We start from the raw sequence: 21206 nt of genomic DNA, 5'->3' as shown, positions 1-21206 counted from the left end.
GAACCACCTTGCCTCCATCCACAGCTCTGGTGACTGACTCAAAGAAGTTGACCAGGTTGAGCAGGCATGATCTACGCTTCACAAAACCAAACAGTGTGGGATCCAGAGTTTGGAGATTCCATGATGATGCATTCCATAGCTTTGCCTATCAGATTCATCAGGCTAATGGGTTGATAGTTCCCAGGGTCTGTAGTCACTCCTCCTTTATGGAAAGGGATGGCTGTAGCAGTGCACCATTTGGTAGGGACAAAGCCTGAGGTGAGGCTGTGATTAAACAGAGCACACAGGTGAGGTGCCAGTTCACTCTGTAGTTCATGTAGAACACAGCTAGGGATATTGTCAGGTCCCATAGAAGCTGTACTCTTGGCCTTGGACAGTGCTGTTTTAACCTCTGCAGCAGTAATACTGGGTGCCTGACAATCTACTGGTATTGATTGGTCCTTTGATGGGGGAGAGAGGGTAAAGTTGGCATTGAATCTGTCGGCCAGTATATTGGCAATATCTGTTGGCTTGGTATAGGAGGTACCATTGTGTAGCAGCTCAGAGCAAATCTGGGTATTGCCATGGAGATTCTTTACATAACTATAGAAGGCCTTGTGGTTGTCTTTACTATCTGCTGCAATTCTGTTTTCATAGCTAGCTTTAAAGGATTTGATGAGGGATCTCAACATTTTATTGAGGCTGATAAGGGAGTTTTTTAGTCTTGGGACTTCACCTTATTCCACATCAGTTTCCTCCTTTTGTTGTAGAGTTTCTTCATGGCAGGGGACCATCAGTTTGTCTTCCTTTTTTTTTGGAGGACAGCGTCTCAGTTCTATTGGGTATTGTGAGATCCATGCATTTGTGTACGTGTTCGTACAGTGGATTGGTGTATGATTTGGCAGTCATGCAACTATTCTTCATTTGCATGGGTGCCATGACGTTAGCCACCTCTGTTTTTAGGAGCCCAAAGTTAGCTTTAGAGAAGTTTTTCATGGTGGTTACCTTTGCGAGGGAGGGGGATTTCCAAGGTGATTAGTTCGTATCGGATCTAACCAGGGAGGAGTTGATTATTGGTGTAGAGCCACAGTCGACCATGTTAGTAATGACCAGGTCAAGGATGTTGCTACCTCTAGTGGGGATAAGAACGAGCTGGTCCAGGACATTGGAATTAATGAATTCCAGGAAATGTTGGGCAATTGTATTGGTACATGAGTAGTTTTCCCAGTTAATGGAGGGGTAGTGGAAGATGCCCAGTATGAATGTGTTAGGTTGGACACTAATATTCTCCAGGGTGCTTAGGAACATGGAGTGTGAGTCTTGGGACATGATTTTGGGACCTATAGCAGGCAACAACCTGAATCACTGTCTTACCCAATGTTAGCTGCACCTGAAGTATCTCTGATGCGTTATGTTGGGCTACCAGTCTGGAGGTGTACGCATCCTTTATGAATATGGAAACACCACCGCCTTCAGAGCTTCGGTCCAAGTTCTGGGGCTGAAAGGTGTGGAATGAGCTATAGCCTGGTAGTGCAGGGTTGCTTTCTGCTGCCTTGAACCAGGTCTCTGTTACAGCACAAATATCAATGTTCTCCATTTTAAGGAGTGCTTTGAGCGAGTGCATTTTGAGATTTAGACTTCTAGCGTTGAGCAGCATGACCCTCAAATTGCATTTGTTTGTAGCTGTTACAGTGGCAATTTGGTCTTTGGAACAACACCTAAAAAAGGCACTATAGGGGTGGCAAAAGCCTTGGCCAGTATCCGGAAGCCCAGGGATGACAGATGCAGGTCATCTCTGGCAAAGCATCAAGGTCTGTCAATCATGCCATCTCAGGTAGACAGATACTTGATCCCCTTAGAATTACACCAGAAACTTAGCCAATTATTGAAATCAATCATTTTCTGGTTGTACTGTGGTATCATTCTGGGTGATGGTAGGAGGCTGCTCAGGGCTAGGGTCATACCCACCTGGGCTACAAAATCGCAGAGTTCCTCTATGTCTCTTTTCATGTAGTCCAGGGAGGTATGTCTCAGGTCATTCAGACCAACATGTACAATGACAGAGTCATATTTGTACCTGTGGTTGAGGGACCTGAGTGAGTGCATTATGTGGCAGATCCTGGCACCTGACAAGCAACTGACTGTTACTTTCTCCTTATTCAACTTTGTGAGTGGGACATTAGTGTGCCTCACTATCAAGTCACCTATGACTAGTGTGTTGGGCATGCTGTTTTGCCTTAGGGGCTTTGGTTGAGTGGCACACTGTTTAGGAGAGTTATGTGTCTCGTGATTAGTGTTGTGTTGTGGTGGTCAAGTGCGTTTCTGCCTTGGAGGTCTCTGCTGTTTGGGTAGATTTTTATTGAGAGCCTCCACGAAGGTGGGTGTGTGGTTTGTGTTTTTATGTGAAGGCAGCACTGGTGTGTGTTCTGGAGGGCTATATGTTCAATGTGGTGTGGTGCCAGTGTTGACCTTCTCCTCTTGGCCAGCTATTCTGGTCTTGGAGAGTGCATGGCTTCCAATTTGGATATATAAGTGCATCTCTCACAAGTCTTAGTGTTGGGAAGTAAGAAGAGAGGGTTGTCAGTGTACATGAGGCAGTTGCTACATTGCCTCAGGATGCCCAAGTTCACTAGGTTAATAGGAAAAAGCACAGGGAACTGACCTTTAGAGAGAGGGGTAGACATTAGTAATAAGTACTGGAGCTGTTTCCTTGTAGAACATTTAGTGCTGCTAGCACTTTTGTGTGCTACAATAATTGCTACAAGATGTCTGGTAAAGTGCTAGATGAATAAGCTAGTAAAAGTGCAGGAGAGGAGAGAACTAGCAGATCTAAAGGAAAAATTGAAGAGCAGACCTTTTGGCACTGCTCAGAAGCTTACAAACAGTCCTGGATACAGCAAATCTGTATCTGGACTAGACTAGTTACAGGAAAGGTGGGAAACAAGTGCAAAAGTGGGCTTTTAAACCAGAAAGTTGAAAGAGATGGAAAAACTGCCCCAACGTCCAATAAACTACAATTTCTAGGCAAGAAACTACTCCTCTTGTGGTAGATAGGCAACCTAGTGCTTACCACTCCCACTGATAAGCTAGAAGGTTTCCCTCCAACACAGAAAGACTTGGGGGGCTCAGATGCTTACATACAGTCCTGGATACAGAAAATCTGTATCTGGACTAGACTAGTTATAGGAAAGGCAGGAAACACACGCAAACATGGGCTTTTAAACCAGAAAGTTGAAAGAGATGGAAAAACTGCCCAAATGGCCAATAAACTACAATTTCTGAGCCAGAAACCACTCCTCTTGTGGTAGGTAGGCTACCTAGTGCTTACCACTCCCACTGATAAGCTAGAAGGCTTCCCTCCAACACAGAAAGGCTTGGGGGCTCAGAAGGTTACCAACAGTCCTAGATACAGCAAATCTGTATCTGGACTAGACTAGTTACAGGAAAGGCAGGAAACAAGTGCAAATGTGGGCTTTTAAAGCAGAAAGTTGAAAGAGATGGAAAAAATGCCCAAATGGCCAATAAACTACAATTTCTGGGCCAGAAACCACTCCTCTTATGGTAGAAAAGGCTACCGAGTGCTTACCACTCCCACTGTTAAGCTAGAAGGCTTCCCTCCAACACTGAAAGGTTTGGGGTACTCAGAAGCTTACAAATAGTCCTGGATACAGCAAATCTGTATCTGGACTAGATTAATTACAAGAAAGGTGGGAAACATGCGCAAACGCATGATTTTAAACCAGAAAACTGAAAGAAATGGAAAAACTGCCCAAACAGCCAATAAACTACAATTTCAAGGCTAGAAACCACTCCTCTTGTGGTAAGTAGGCTACCTAGTGCTTACCACTCCCACTGATAAGCTAGAAGGCTTCCCTCCAACACAGAAAGTCTTGAGGGATTCAGAAGTTTTCAAACAGTCCTGGATACAGCAAATCTGTATCTGGACTAGACTAGTTACAGGAACGGTGGGAAACATGCACAAACACAGGCTTTTAAGCCACAAAGTTGAAACAGATGGAAAAACTGTCTAAACAGCCAATAAACTAAAATGTATTGGCCAGAAACCACTCCTCTTGTGGTAGGTAGGCTACCTAGTGCTTACAACTCCCAATGATAAGCTAGAAAGCTTCCCTCTGACACAGAAAGGCTTGGGGGCTCAGAAGCTTACAAACAGTCCTGGATACAGCAAATCTGTATCTGGACTAAACTAGTTACAGGAAAGGCGGGAAACAAGTGCAAATGTGGGCTTTTAATCCAGAAAGTTGTTTTGCCTTAGGGGCTTATTCGCTGAGATAGAGTTGTATGTGTTATTATGTGTATTGGTCTCTATTTGTATAGCATTTACATTTGTAGGTCTCTGATCTTTTGGTAGACGTCTGTGGAGTACTTCCACATATGTGGGCCTATGTGTTATGTCTTTGTGTGAGAAGTGAAGAGTGTACTGACAACCTGTTTGGTATCCATTTTTGTTATGTGAGAGAAGAAATTTCAATTTCAGTTTCAAATATACTTACATCTCTCACATAGGGTATTTGAAGTTTTTGTTGTAGGAATAAGTGGTAGTCAATATACATGAGGCAATTACTACATTGCCTCAGTATTCCCATGTCAATCAGGCTGGCTGGAGAAATGATGGGAAACTTCCTATCCATTGTAGCAGGTTTTTGCTGTACATGCTATAAGGGATGGGACTAGGCTAGTTTGACCAGTTTATGCGCTAGGACTATCAAGGGTTGTTCAGTTGAAGACTGTGGATGATAGATGTGGCAATGCTGCTCAGTGCACAGCTGAGTTGCCTACAGTGCAACAGGGAAGCCTGGGAGAGTTACACTGACAGATGTCAAGGGAAAATTTGTCTTTCGAGGCATTTGCACCTATACAGGGCACTGCTAACCCCCGTTGTTCGGTAAGCAGTGATATGCAAGGCTTAAATACAGGCAAAATTAAACTATTTTAAGCAAATCTACCAATAGGAAAGCATGCAATGAACCTTCCTCCAGCAATCCCCAGCTCAAACAAGGATGGAGCCACACTCTTCTGCCACAAGGGTGCAGGGGAGCCTTTCTTAATGTAAGATGGCTGGTTTAGTGCTCAAGTGTATCAATAACAGACTAGATTAAGATATGCTGAATCTAGCCTATGCTATCTAGGGTAACATTACAATAAAAAATCAAGAGCAGAGAATTATACAGTCAAAAGCAAAAAAATCAGAAATAATGCAGATGTTTGCTAAAAAAAAAAAAACAGTTCACAAGATATACTTACTTTTTTGTTTTTAGTCCTTGGATGGCTTGGATAACAGCAGTTCACTCTGAACATCTGGCAAAAGACGTCAAATGTAGAGCAGCTTTGGTTAACTGAGCCTTATAGATGAATACTAGGCTAACTGCTATGAAGGGACATTTTAAGCCTAAACAATAACCTGAGGTCAGAATCAAACCCTGTACCTTATTTGAGGCAAGTTTCTTGGTATCCATGTCTTGAATACATAATAATGTGGTTACAATTGGTGATCTGATCATAATCCTCTATGTTCGCCATGGCAACAAGCCACTTCAGAGTTATTGTGAACAGTGTCTTAGACTCATGTAGAATTCTACTTTTTGCAGGGCAGGGCTCTGCAATGCATTTCAGGTACCCTATGTCTTGTAAAGAAAAGTGCAGCATAAATAATTTCATAATAAAACTGCACCCAGCGAAAGCTAGCAATACTGAAGGACTTACAACCTATTAACACCATTGCACATGGGACAGGATGACAGCTTGTGGTAGAGGCTAACATGTAAAATAGAAAATTAAAGTGAAATAAAGTGAAGCAATGATAACAGAAACATAATAAAGTATGCAAGTTAACAATTCTGCAAAACTGATGGGCACACAAGTTTCAGGTATAGTAAATACTAACAGTGTAAGAACCTTTGTACTGCAAAAATGTATTATAAAGTTATAAAGAATTCACTGAGTAATACTATCACATAATATACTTCCCTGAAATGCCATTATTAAACTAAACAGTTTAATTTGAATTTTTAAGCCATTATTTTATATATTTAAAATAACTCTAGATATAGTATGAAAATGTTTGAAATTTATTTCATTTTTTACAAAGTACTCCCACAAACAAAAAGTAAACTGCTAACTATGTCTTAGCAATTAGTAAGCTTCTCCTGCCATTTAGCATGATGTATGCTTTAGCAGATAAGCAAAACATAAACAGAATCACATAACTCAGAAAAGCAACAGAAGAGAAAGCATTAGCAGTCTGCTGTGGTGGATAATATTGACAAATGCCTCTTCCTTAATTGGCGTCAGCATGATACCACCGATCTCACATCATGGATGGAAGCACTGTCGATATTAAACACAGTGTGTGAGTGTAATTCTAACACTTGCTTTGTTAATTATTTGTTCAGATCATTTGGTACTTTTTCTGTCATCTCAAATAAAATAAACAGAACATGAAATACATGCATACATACACACAGGCACGTGTGCACAGACACAGGCATATGCATACGCACTGCAGTGAGCAGTGTGAACTGAACTCCCCACAGCTGCAAAAATAACAATGTTCAGCACATTTGTTATCAGTGAAACTACTGACCATAATCTTTTTCTGCAGTTGTAAGAGCCTCTCTGGATGACAACAACTGTAGGTGGCCAACAGCAATTAAACTGCTTGCAGTCCAGCTCCACTTTTTTGAAGATCATCTGAAGCTTGTTTACAAGCTCATATTTTCATGAAATGTCCTTGAGATGACAGATGCATAGCTCTAAGTGATCCTTTGTTCACTCATTTTAAGATTGTTATGAAGACATATGTTCAGTCTTTTGGTGTTATCCTTTATAGGTGAAAAAATGTCATTATAATAGCATCCTGTGACTTCTCTTTAGTTAAGAGCATTATGGCTCTTCCAGGCTACCCCATATAGTTTATGATTTCCATGCATCACTTACCTTAATTTCTTTCCCTAGAACTTTTTAAAGGATTTCCTTCTGAGGAAAGTGTTTTTTTTTTTTTTTATTATTTAAATGTCCAAATCAGTTCTCAAATGAAGGAAATACAATACATCACTATTTTGCTTTTTGGGAATTGAATTGGACTGTGGAATTTTTTTCCAAATAAATTTTATTTGCTTGTATAACTACCAGTATAATAATTTTATAAAGCTATTGAGCACAGACTAGTTTCTTCTCCACAACAGATTCAGAAACGGATGCCATTAGAAGATTTTTTTATTTTATTAATAAAGCTTGTCTGTAAGCCAACTGAGTACTGGAATATTTTAAACTGAAAGTCCACTAGGAATGTTTGCAATTTCAATATGGAGATCATAAATATGCCCCTTTAGAGCACTTTATGTCTCTTCATTTACTGGACTCACAGAAAGTACTTCTGTTAACATAGGAATACTACTGAGGCCAAATCATCTCTACATTCAGCCAAGAGGAAAACTTCAGCTTGAAAATATAAATCTAACTGGAACAGACAAGAGTGAATCTATTTTCCCAATAAAAGATGGAGTCAGTGCATTTCTTCTTCTTACTCAGCAGATACCAGTGGTGTTTTATAATCTTTTTCAGTAACAGGATTAACAGGTAATAAATATATCAGTTTCATATCTTTAGCCAAATTTTTAAGCAATAGTGTGCTGTAAAAACAATTCAATAAACTGTCCAGCTGCTCTTAACATGTTCTGTATTCAGAGATGCTAAGTGAGACTCAATGCATCCAAGTGAATATATTGTTCTACTTTCTTGAGATGACATCTCTTAAGATTGTAATACTTATTACACTCAGCAAGATTTCTAAAATGTTTGCTTTCCAGAGTACAATTTCTCTATTTTAGTTCAGCACCTAAATAATAAACTAGAATGCCAGATTATTTAGTAACAGTAGAGCTCAAACATTTATACAAATAATTATTGATCTGAAATGCTTGCTGTAACTGAGCTACTCTACAAAAGACAGGTTCAATTAATAACTTAAAAGCAAAAGTATACAAAATAAAATTATCGTGCTGAAATATTCAGTGATAATTCTTGATAGGCATGGAATTATTAGCATTACTCTGAGCCATTGACTAACCAATGTAGGCCTCTGTAACTGAAAGTAAACCAGTTCAATCCAAGTGTAACATTTTTAGATAGAAATGATTTATGTAAAAAAAATCTCTGTAATGTATTCTTTCATATCAGAAGACTTGACATACCTTAAATGAATAGACCACGTCTAGTCCCTTCATATTGAGAATTATAGTGTTCAAATTCTGCATATCTGTGGTCAATTAAATAGAGTTAGAAGGGAAAGATAATTTAAATGTGTGCTTGGTAAAAAAAAAATCCTTAGTTTACCTGCTGTATGTTTACATGCTGTGTGTTTTGCATAAAGCCATCTATACATACTAACAAATACTCAGGGATTCACAAAGAGCCCCACTGCTCTTTTTAAGGACAGTAGTAAAAAAAAATGTGTTTCCACTATGTTGTATTTTGCAGTTCAGAGACTTATTAGCTGCAGTGACAGACAATCTAATTATTGGCTAATTTACATGTCTATGAATCATCATTAACTTCTGTGAGTGCAGACTAGAACTTTCCTGCAGTAGTTATCACTGATAGACCATGCATTGCTGGGGCACAGGCACTGCCTATTCACTCTCACATGCACACATACACATACAGATAAACAACACAGACACACACACCTCTTACCTGCCCAAGAGTTGAGATAATTTCCCTGATGTCTCTTCTTACGTTTTTGTCCCTGTCATCATATAGCACATATTCTTTCAGTCAGTTAATAACACCAGATATTAAATTTGATATTTGAGCTGTTCCCATTAACTTTTAAAGTGAGTCCTTATAGTAGCTTGAATACTTTCCCTGGTGTTGTCTATTGCACCTCCCTGCATTCACTGAAGTCACACCCCACATCGTCTCTCGTGACTCATGGACTGTGGCAAATATTGGAGCATGCAACACATTAGAGCCTCACACCTCTTAATGTGTAAAAAAAAACTAACTATGGTAGATTGGTTAGTGTTGTGGGTTAATCTTACTGTTTGAAACCTTTCCATCCTTTCACATTACATAATTTTCTTTATAACCTTCAATAATATTTTAGAGTTTCTATGGTATAGTGGTGGTGCAGAGGATGAATGTCCTCTTTGGGAGGGTAAAGGACTGAATTTGTTCTAGTACCTTTAAGGCACACTATTTAAAGTCTTCCCAGTGTCTAGCACTTCCCAAACCCACATTGTCTTTTCTTTTAAGAAGTACCTTTAAGGCATGGTAAAGAGTCTCCCTGGTATCTAATGTTCCCCCCATGTATTTTGTAATTGCAGATAGGGGCATTGTTTACATAATCCCTGGTGGCTAGTCTTCCCCTCCTGCCTATGTATTGTTTAAGTGCCATTAAGGCATGTTACCTAATGCTGTTAAGGCACAGTGTTAAAGAGTTATCCCTGATGACTAATGCTCCCCCACCCACTTCTTCTTTAAGTGCTGTTATTGCATGGTGGTGAGGAGTTATCCCTGGTAACTAATGTTCTCCCACCCACTTCTTGTTTAAGGGCTGTTAAGGCATGATAGTGAGGAGTTATCCATGGTGACTAATGTTCTCCCACCCACTTCTTGTTTAAGTGCTGTTAAGGCATGGTAGTGAAGAGTTATCCCTGATGACTAATGCTCCCCCACCCACTTCTTGTTTATGTGCTAAGGCATGGTAGTGAAGAGTTATCTCTGATGCCTAATGTTCCCCCACCCAATTCTTGTTTAAGTGCTGTTAAGGCATAGTAGTGAAGAGTTATCCCTGATGGCTAATGCTCCCCCACCCACTTCTTGTTTATGTGCTAAGGCATGGTAGTGAAGAGTTATCCCTGATGACTAATGCTCCCCCACCCACTTCTTGTTTATGTGCTAAGGCATGGTAGTGAAGAGTTATCTCTGATGCCTAATGCTCCGCCACCCACTTCTTGTTTAAGTGCTGGTAAGGCATGGTAGTGAAGAGTTATCCCTGATGGCTAATGCCCTCCTCCCCACCCACTTGTGGTTTAAGTGCTGGTAAGGCATGGTAGTGAAGAGTTATCCCTGATGGCTAATGCCCGCCCCCCCCCACCCACTTGTGGTTTAAGTGCTGTTAAGGCATGGTAGTGAAGAGTTATCCCTGGTGGCTAGTGCTCTCCATCACTCATTTTAAGTGCTCTTGAGACATGTTAAAATTTGGTGTCTAGTGGTTCCCCCCTCACCCATGTCTTAAGAGTTATCCATGGCTTCTAGTGGTTCCCCAACCTACACATTTAGAGTTGTCTCTGGTGTCTAAAGGTCCCCCAGATGTTGCAGTTTGGCTCATTAGTGTAAGAGAGTGTGAAAGTGTGACAGCCCCCTAACCTGCAAATACACGCACACAAGACAAATTCACACAGTGATACATACACATGCGAACACACTCCTACCCAATCAAACTCACACATATGCACATACACTCCCCTAACTAACTCAAACCCCTACTGTGACCTTCCAGACAGTCACACACTCAAACATATGCTCACACATTTAGCCACACACACGCACACACACACACATCCCTCAACACAGCCTATCCACTAAAGTCCCCATCCCTTACCTCTACCTCAGTGGATGACACAAGCTTTTGGCCATGATCTTTAACATGAGCAGCCATATATTCTAATCGGCCAAGAGATTCTCTTAATCAATCGGCTGTGTAAATGCCTTTCCACAGGCAATTCCGGGGGAGGACACATGGCTAATTAGCATACACCTGTCACCCATAACGGTTCATTAGAAATTAGCTTGGCTGTGGAGGTAGCCCATTGCACTGTTGCATATTGTGTGCTAAAGCACCATACTAGGACTGTCTCTGAAAATATGGAAACATTACTGCGAGTTGTACTTTATGGGTAACCTTTCTGAATTTGGTCCATAGTTTTGGTTAATATACTACTGCAACCCACAATGGTGGATTAATCACACTGTCAAAGATTTTGACAAACCAGATTTAGGCTGCTTACAAAGATGAACAAAGCATTGTTTCTGAAATCATAAAACTTAATTATACACTGAATAAAACAGCATTACCACAATACCATAATGCCACCTTCTTGATGTCACAGCTGTAACATAAATAATCTAGCACTTAACACAGACCATTAACACTATGAGTTTTTAACAAGTTCTTTCCTGTGGTACAGAGTTTGATTCCCTCAGGCTTTATTTGCCTGTTGTGTCACCTTGAGCAAGTCACTTAACCCGGCAGTGATTTGGGGCAATTGGGAACTTGGGCTAGGCTCTTTAACTGTCTACTGGACTGCATGAACTACATGCCTTTTAAGAATCTATTAACAGTATAGTTTACATTTGCTCTGTGTTAGAATTAATGCGACTGTAGAATACTGGAATGAGCTTGAAATAACTGGAAGAAACTGGAATGAGATTGGAATGAATGTCCTTAACTGTTAATTACCCAAACTTGTGCTGAACATGTGCCAGTCTCTCTTCTGTGGGACAAATCTTCTTGTACCTATCAGAATAAAGTTTACCCATGCTGTAGTTTGGTTAATAATACTTTATTATGTACAGTGGAGGTAGATGTCAACAATATCTGAATCAAATGTTAATGTCCATAGCTTCTGCACTCATTATAATGCCCGTAAATTCTGTACTCAGAAATGCACAGTATCCAATAACAGTGCTGATAATTATGTCCATAGTTTCTGCACTCATATTCTGATAATTATGTCCATAGCTTTTGAATTCATATTCTGATCCTCCTGAATGATGTCACTGATAGTCTGGAATGCTGGATATTTGACCTGACTTCTACACCCACTCTCAAATGTCTGCATAAAACTTCTGTGGACTGCACTTAAATGACTTTCTGCATATCAGTCAAAACAAACTAACTTAACTAACTGTGTCTGAAGTATATTCTAATAATACCAAAACTCTGTAAATGTCTACATGCCTCTTTAACCTTGGTTCCCAAGCCTTGTACCATACAAACAAAGTGTTTGTACTCAATGTACTGCACATTCTGTAGTTTTCATGACTGAAGGTTATTTTCACTGATTGAAAGTGTATTCACTGAAACTGTATGTAAACTGTAAAGGCCTGCTTTAATATGGTTGCATTTCTAGACTTATGCAAAGAGAATACTGTATTTTTGTCTAACATAATACATTTCCTCCTGAAGATACCTGAAGACACACAGGTGTCTATTTCTGTAGTTACTTTAAAGCATAAAATATAAAATGAAGACACAGGCCTAACCTTACATTTTCAAGCTGATGCAAGGTCTATTCTAACTGTATTTATGTAGGATTTGTTCCACAACAATTATCTCTGAAATTACTGAAATGGTATTTACTTCTATAATTAATGCATTAATTTATTAATATGGTCTGCAAAGGATACTATAATGAACACTAGAACTAATATAAAATAAGTTTCTTTATCTAGTAAATAAACTTTCCTTGCAGTTTTAATTTTGACCACTAAGTGGCACTGGAGCATTTATTGTCTGTTCGGATTGAAGTCTCTTAACTTTATGATTTAATTATAACTGGCAATTATTTAACATGTTATAAGTGGTAAAGTCTCTTTTTTACACCTACGATATATGCATCTTGAAGCATAATTACCATATACTGTATTAACTTGGGTCTGCTGTGTCTTAAATGCCCTGTAAGTATCTATGTCCTGTAATAGTAAAAGTACCTTTGCTAAAATGTAATGCTTATTTCAGATCTATACCTTTGCATACCATGTCAGTGTCTTTTTAACTTTCTGTCTAATGTACAATAATAATTATTATGAAGGTGCACTGTATTCTGTAAATTAACTAACAAATGAAGTCTGACCTGTTATGGCTTGAGTATAATAAATAACTATTGTTACTTATTCTTTAGACAACTTATCTTAATAAGCCTGTTACAAATAAGTCTGTCACTTTACACTAATGCATGCTGTAAGCTGTCTAGTGATGCTGTTAGAAATATATAACTGAGTATGAATGTTACATTCTGAAATCTCACTGAAATGTGCTATACTGAACTGATAACTGAAAGGGTCTGTCACACATTCAGTTTTAAGAAATGTGTACATGATATCCATGTAAATAATACTAAATCATATTAATTCATCAAAGGATTTTTCATGAACATAAAATAACACATTTTAGACATCCTGTGAGCTTCTTAGCTTCCTATTTGAAGTTGCTGTTAGTAAGTGTTCCACATTTTGCTCATCTGTTCCACATTATGAGTAGTAACATTCCATATTTTGGAGTCAGATGGTTGAGAGCTATGCCCTCAGGTCATAATTTGCAAAATAATGTCTTAAGTGTGCAGGTCTCCACCCACTGTCTAACATGTAGCTGTTTTTTTAGACTATGTTATTTAATGTTTTTAGTACTATTGTATGCTGTAAGGATTTATCATTACTGTCTAGAATTTTCTTGGGTAAATAGTAAGAACTGTTACTACATAAAATTTTCACTAATAATATCTTTACCATACTGTTTTATGACATATAGCACTGTCTTTAATTCAGCTCATTGAGCCGGCCTGTAATCTGATAACTCAGTTTCAAAAGTTATGTAAGTCTGTGCCTCTGGTGTGCTTGGTAAACTGCAATTTCTGCATGAAATATATAAAATCTTGAAATCTTTATCTATGCACTTTTATTACTAGAATCAAACTGATCTGATTATGGAACTTTACTTTCTGCCCTTTATACAGGTATGCAAAGTTTTTCATATCCTGTGGCTTTAATAACACATAATATCTATGCTGCATTCTTTTCTTACATGGGAGCTGAACTTTTTATTGTACTGTCACTTGTAAATTGCAGCACTGACTTTAAATTTTATATTCTGTAAACTAGCAAAATATCATTTAATATATGCAAATGCTTTTTTGTCGCTCTCTCTCATTGTATCAAGATATTATTTATACATTGCAACATTTTACTACCATAATTCAAAGGTGTTAATGTCTGCTAACAAAACAATAACACAAAAAAATTAATTTGCCAGATCTGTAACTGTAAACCCTTTATTCTGCGAATTCACTTGACTATCATTTCTGGTATACCATATAGAACATGTGCTTCCAGAATGGTAAATGCATACTAGCCTCAAACTGTTATTTTTTTTTCTTACTGTCCATTCCCAGTCTGTATTAGCTTTTCTGAGAATAAGATACTGTTTCTAAAAATGTAGCAACTTAACTGCCTGCACTTCAGCTGTGGCAGCTGAACTGGAATTTATTTTATCTTTAATCCATAAATCTGTGTGTTCCTGTTGTAACAAATTCTTTAAATGCTCTACATTTGCACAATCTACTATGCACACATTCTTACAAGTGTCATCTGTGTGCACTGCTGTATATTCTGTAGCATTCTTATTTTTCCATAAAATCTTGTTAGTGAAGACCAAAACAACATGTACCTCTGATGACATGTCCATACCTAGTACAGAGCTGTTGCACTCAGAACTACTCACTGCTGTAACCTTTGACCATTCAAATCCTGACATAGCTGCACTCATCTCTTCTACAAGAGGTCTACTTGTAACTGAAATTGATGTGTCTGTATTAATCAGTACATTATTCTATAATTTGTTTTCTGTAAACAATGAAATATTGTAATTTTTCTCAACTTTAAACAATGACAGATCTGTTTTGGTGCTAGACTGTCACATCCTTTATAGCTAAGCTGAAAATCCCTTTTTATAGAACTAGCAAGAACATTGACTTGAGCTATAGTATATGTTTCTTCTTTATTTTGTCCTGAAACACTATTAATAACATTGACTTGAGGTAAGGTATGCATTTTTTCCTTATCTTGCTCTGAAGTCTGTATATCATTTATACTGGTGTTTTCTTTATCAAACTGATCAAAATCTGCACTCTTATCTCCCATCAGTGCAATATTTGCACTGGCTTCTGAAAATAATAAACTACATTTTTATTACATTATGAACATCTGTATTTGAAATAACATGAATATAAGACATTGCAAATGTTTGCTTCATGTTTTGTCTGGAAATCTGCATGTTGCGCACACTGACTGTGTTGACGTCTGTATCTGCAATACTGTGACTTAACTCTGTATTTTGAATTACATGTGCTGTAGCATTTATATGGATTTCTGAAGACTGTAATACCTGTTGCCCTACTTATTACAGTTTGCTTAACCCTTTTATGTCTAGAAAGATTTAACATTCTTGAACAAATAACATGGAAATTTAACTGAACATTTCTGGAACACAGTTTTTTAGACTGTTTTATCCAGTTTTTAATTTTAAACAACACATTTACTGGTATGTTTACCATAGAAGTACTGTTTGACATATTTATGTAATTTACATTTATTGATATATTTAAACTTTTCTGAGAACGACTGTCTGACTTAGCTACAAAATGCATTGTAATAAAATTGACTGCTTACATAAGGAAAGTTGAAGTTGCTTTAAGGCAATCTGGTATATCACAACTTTTTTAAACTCTGTCTTGTAAGGATTTTTTGGACCTATGACATTTTTCTGGAAACTTGAAAATGTGTCTTCTGCATTGGAGATGGTAAGTTGCTGTTAACTGGATAATGTCCTTTACACTGGTATCTTGGAGAGTCTGAAGTTCTTTGAGACTTTACTGCAGATTTTTTGAAGTAATGTTCTGAAGGAACATTGCTACTTTGTTTGAAGTTTTTTGAGACGTTACTGTAGATTTTCTTAAGTAATGTTCTGAAGGAACATTGCTACTTTGTTTAAGTTCTTTGAGACTTTACTGTAGATTTTGTGAAGTAATGTTCTGAAGGGACATGGCTACTTTAAGTTTTTTGAGACTTTACTGTAGATTTTTTGAAGCAATGTTCTGAAGGAGCATTGCTACTTTAAGTTCTTTGAGATTTTTTGAAGTAATGTTCTGAAGGAACATTGCTACTTTGTTTACGTTCTTTACTGTAGATTTTCTGAAGTAATGTTCCAAAAGAATACTGTTGCTTTGTAGGATACATGTAGTCTGACTGCTGATAGATTTTTAAGGTTGCTCTGGGTTTTGGGATTTACTTTAACTGCAAATATTGTCTCCCTGTTCCCCCTAGTCGATGGTGGCTCACCACTGTAACAATTGATATGACTGTAAAATACTGCATTTGATTTCTTCTTGCTCTGATTACTTCAGAATTAGTGTTGTACTTTCTTAACTGTAAATTATGAACAAGCTTTACATTTTGCTGTACAGAATTCGTATTACTCTTAGTTAACATGTTCAGAAGCTGCATAATTCTAGTAATCACGGAGTCTTAATTTAAGATAAAAGTATTTATTTTTGACAAAATAAACTAAAATAACATAGTTTTCAGATGAAATAAAGGAAGAACAGCAATCATATATATAACAGTTTTCCCCCGAGGCTATATCCTTAACAATGAAAGGTAAAAGAAGGAAGAGCTACCCATGCCAGATGTAAGTAAGGCAGAACATAGTAGAGCATAGTGAAGGCTCATGCTGAACCAAAATAAGCACATAAATCAATAGTTCAGTTAAAATAATTCTACATGGTAATGTACATATTTCAATGCATCTATCTCTGTGCTGTATCAAAGTGACACAAGGATTTTAATTGAGGAGTAATACTTGGTACATTCACATGTAACAACTGGTTTATGAAATTTCCCCAAAACACAAGTACTTTATATAATTTTATTGAATAAGCAAGAAGATTAACTGGAAAGCCTTTTTAAAAATGTTTTCCAGAAGGATACTATCTTGGACCATATGTAGAACACAGAGTCTTATGTTATAGTCCGTGTTCCTGAGAGAACAAAGGCATTCTTTTGATAGTAAACTAGAATGCCTCTGCCAGTCAGTTTTGAGAGTTATTATATCTTAAAGCATTTAGTGCTGGGGCATGTCTTTCTGCACCACTCTTACACCACTGCTTCTTAATTATTAAAACTCTGCAGTGACAAACCTTGATGACATTTTTTCTCATTCATGAAGCATGTGACTTACTGAGATAAGAGCTAGTTATCCATATGGCTTTTGTTAGCTCATTGTTATAATAATAATAATAATAATAATAATAATAATAATGTTGTTGTATCTTTTGGCTTTTCCCGGTTAGGGGTCACCACAGCGGACCTCCGGTCCGCTAATGATTGGCAGTTGATTTTTACGTGCCGAGTTGCCAGCCCTGACGCAGGGAGGGTGACCTAATGGTTAAGGTGTTTGCCTTACAAACACAAGGTGCAGGGTTTGAGTCTCACAAGCGATAATTGGCTAGGCTTAAAAAAAATGGCTCGCGAGGGCAGTTAGCTTAGTACTAACCTATGAACCTATGAACCTACGCCCATTCACGCATGTCTCAACGCAGAGAATGCTTTAGCTGAGAATCGAACCGGACAGCGTCTTACTGAGAGGCGATAACGCTACCACAGCACCACCACCGCAGTCAATAATAATAATAATAATAATAATGTAGCAAGGGTATGCTTCCTGGTTAGGGGTCACCACAGCATAACTCTGGTCCGCTAATGATTGGCAGTTGATTTTTACGTGCCGAGTTGTCAGCCCTGGCGCACAACCTTCAACGAAGGTACGCCCATTCACGCATGTCTCCACGCAGAGAATGCTCTAGCTGAGAATCAAACCGGACAGTGTCTTACTGTGAGGTGACAACGCTACCACAGCACCACCACTGCAGTCAATAATAATAATAATAATAATAATGTAGCAAGAGTATGGGAGTGTAGTTCTCGGTGCAGGAGTGGGAATTGGCCTTCTGGTAAATGAAGACATTTGATTTCTATAGTGTAAAGATAATTAAAGTTGATAAAATATATATATCGATCTTGATTCTAAAAGACTTGCTCTCAATGCAAGTGTTTTACTCTGATATAAGCCTATTTTATAGATAGGCCTTACACCAAAGGCAAGTGTTTTGGAATGTGGCGTGTGTGTGTGTGTGTGTGTGTGTGTGTGTGTGTGTGTGTGTGTGTGTGTGTGTGTGTGTGTGTGTGCCACAACTGACTACAAATACTGAGCTGCTTGGCAGTTAGATATGCAATGATGAAATGTTAACATAATTTCTGGTGTACTGCCATAATAACTGTAACATCTATTTACTGATACCTATGTGGAATCCTAACATTTCTTAGATGATTCTCCGTAGAAGAAGTCTACATTTTTGTAACACAATCTGACATGGTGTTGGAACTTAGATTTTTTGTTGAATGAAAACTGAAAAAAAGTCTACACAAGTTATGAAACTAGGCCATACCATACAGAGAGATGAAAAATGCACAGAAATAGTCAACACTACCAAAAACACAATATTACTTCACAGAGTTATTGTTTTACCAAATTTAAACCTTTTATTCTTAAATATATGAACTTCTGCCATGATGAAGTTTAACTGACCAGAGCCACTTGACTTCTTGAAACTGTTTTGCTGGCCTGCCAGGAGACAGAGTTTTATATGATTTCAAGTGGCAATGAAATTAAATATGGAGCCAGAAGAAATCCAAGTAGACATGCCTTTGTACATTATAGACCTAGAATGTGAGGCCATATATAGCTACTTTGTACTTACAGAGGATTAGGGTACCACATATACATCAGTGATTATCACATTCATTGACCATTTTATGCCAAAGAGAAATAAAATATAAAATTCACCAAATTTTTCACAGCTCTCCACAGGCAAAGGAGAAATGTGTGTAGCAGCATTTGTAAGACAATTATGTGAACTGCTAGAAAACTGTGGTTTTAGTGGTACTAAAGATGAGCAAATAAAAGATACAACTGGAAATGGACTGACTGATGAGGACATGTTACAAAGGTTACAGCTTGAAGTTAATTTAATTTTAGAGAAAGTAATAATAGTCACAGAGCCTGAATTTGTGGAAAAACATAATAGTAACTTAAACATTACAAATGATGTGTGTGAAGTAAGATGTATTGTTAATAGCATGTGAATCAGACTAAGAGAATGCTCTAGAAACACACGAGGTGTGACTATTATCATAATGAGTCAGAGAAGTGTTCTGCACAAAGCAAAAGATGTTAGAGATATACGAGAGTGGACCATTGTGCTACTATTCGTAAAATTTAAATTCATTTTATGTATTTCTTTGTCTTTGTTTACAGTGAAAGTCCAACTAGGCAAAGCCCATTTTCAGCAGAGGCACAAGGAGAACAGCTCCAGTAAATGGTATTTACATTTATAATTTCACTACATATGATAAGGAAGAATGATATTGCAATAGTAAAAGTTGCATTATACAGAAGTAAAAATGCTGGAAATGCATTTAAGTAAAGTTCAGCAGAGTCCACACCTTTGTTTACAGCATACAAAGCATATTGTATCAGAGACAAATGTATGTATGACAATCAGATAGATGGGCTGTCCATTGTAACAGGATAGGGTTTTGACAACTACATGGGAATGAAATATAGGGTTTGAGGTAAGCGAGATAGGAAAAAGTGGGTTAATGTGGAGAGAAAGATAAGAAGTTGCACAGGAGATACAGTCATTATAGAGTATGACTTCTAGATATAGTGTAGATAAGGAGTAGTTATTGATGGCGAAATAGTAGGAAAATGAGAGAAAAATATTGTAGTCAAGTGTATGATTAAACTGCAGAGTTAATGTGGAGAAAGAAGGTAGAGGTATTTCAGCTAAGGAAAAGAGCATGAAGGATATACTGGGAGAGCAGTAAGAGGTGAAGATGAGGGACATCTCACTCAGGTCAGGAACATAAATATAACCAGCAATGGATGAGATATTGTTTAATCAAAAGCTTAAACCTGATAGTGTTTCAGACATTTTTAGTTTGATTTTGATGGCTTTAAAGAGTCTAGAAATGCAGTGAGACTACATTGAGTCATTGTCTGAGTTCTTTGACTTATTTAGGACAAGAAATAATTTTTTGCTTTAATGTGGGTCCCGACTAGGAGATTAGGACTGTAGGGAATCTTCTAGTACTGGGCATTTTTGTTTGAGAATGAATAAGATTATATATTGTAATTAATGGTGTCTGAGTTAGGTAGTTGGGTACTTTGAGCCAATTTAGTTTAGTTTAGCCTCATAATGATCTGATCTATACATAAGATAGGCAGCAAATTTAGCTACTTTGCTGTCGCAGGAGGAGAGTTTGGCTTTCTATGGGACATTTAAGTTTATGAGGAAAAGGGAAGTATATAAGAGACTTGTCATTAATTGTCCTATACTGTATAAACTCATATTGAAGAGTATTATTGTCTGTGTAAATGTCAGTTGTGGAGCTTTTCTCCCCAGGCCTCCACTGAAAAAGGACCCATGTCCAGTCTGAGTTTCCTGGTAACCAAATGTAAAATAAATAATAAATAAAATAAATATAGTTGTGATGAAATTCAGTAGGTAAGCATAATGTTTCCTTGCAAAATCATTAAGGTATTGTTTAGCTCTATAGATCTGAATTTCTGATTTGTCTTTTTAATGATTTCAGTCATACCTCTCAACTTCTTACTGCAAGAAATCTGGACAAAGCCTAAAATAATGAGGGACAAAGGCCTCCAAATAGGGACAGATTTTAAATATTGCTCTCATAAACGTATAACATTGTTAGAGTAAGAGAAATTATGTTAGCATGCATTTTCTGAAAGATATGAAATCTTAAATTCAAATGTAGAACAGAAGAGATCCCAATATAGAACCTTGTGTGACATCAATGGTAACTGGTTGAAATGATGAGAGGTTCTATTGTCATTTAAGTGTTTGCTGCCTGTTAGATAGGTAGCTAAGAAACAAAGAAATGGGAGAGTGATAGAGACCTACAGAGGAAAGCTCAGACAAAAGACATTAATGACATGTGTCAAATGTTTTAGATAAATCTAAGAAAATACTTGCTACTAGTTTGCCATTATTCTTCTGTTCATTGACAGTAGTGTTTAAGAAAAACAGTTGTACTATGGTAGGTTTTGGACCCATGCTGAGTTTTGGAGACAAGGTTATTTGAGTTGAGGTACTATATAAGTTGAGTATGGATGCACTTCTGCAGAATTTTTGAGAAAGGGGATAGGTTGGCAATTGGTCTATAGTTATTAAACTCTGTAGATGTGCTTCATTTTTGTAACAGTATAACATACAATTGTTTTCCAAATTAAAAGGGCAATACTTTGCAGCTATGGAAATTTTTATCAGAATGGAGACTCAGAAAGC

This window comes from Protopterus annectens, chromosome 7.part0 (assembly GCF_019279795.1).
Source record: "Protopterus annectens isolate FY-2018-M chromosome 7.part0, PAN1.0, whole genome shotgun sequence".
Classification (NCBI taxonomy): domain Eukaryota; kingdom Metazoa; phylum Chordata; order Ceratodontiformes; family Protopteridae; genus Protopterus; species Protopterus annectens.
The sequence above is the reverse complement of the archived record's forward strand: the minus strand, read 5'-3'. Positions refer to the sequence as shown.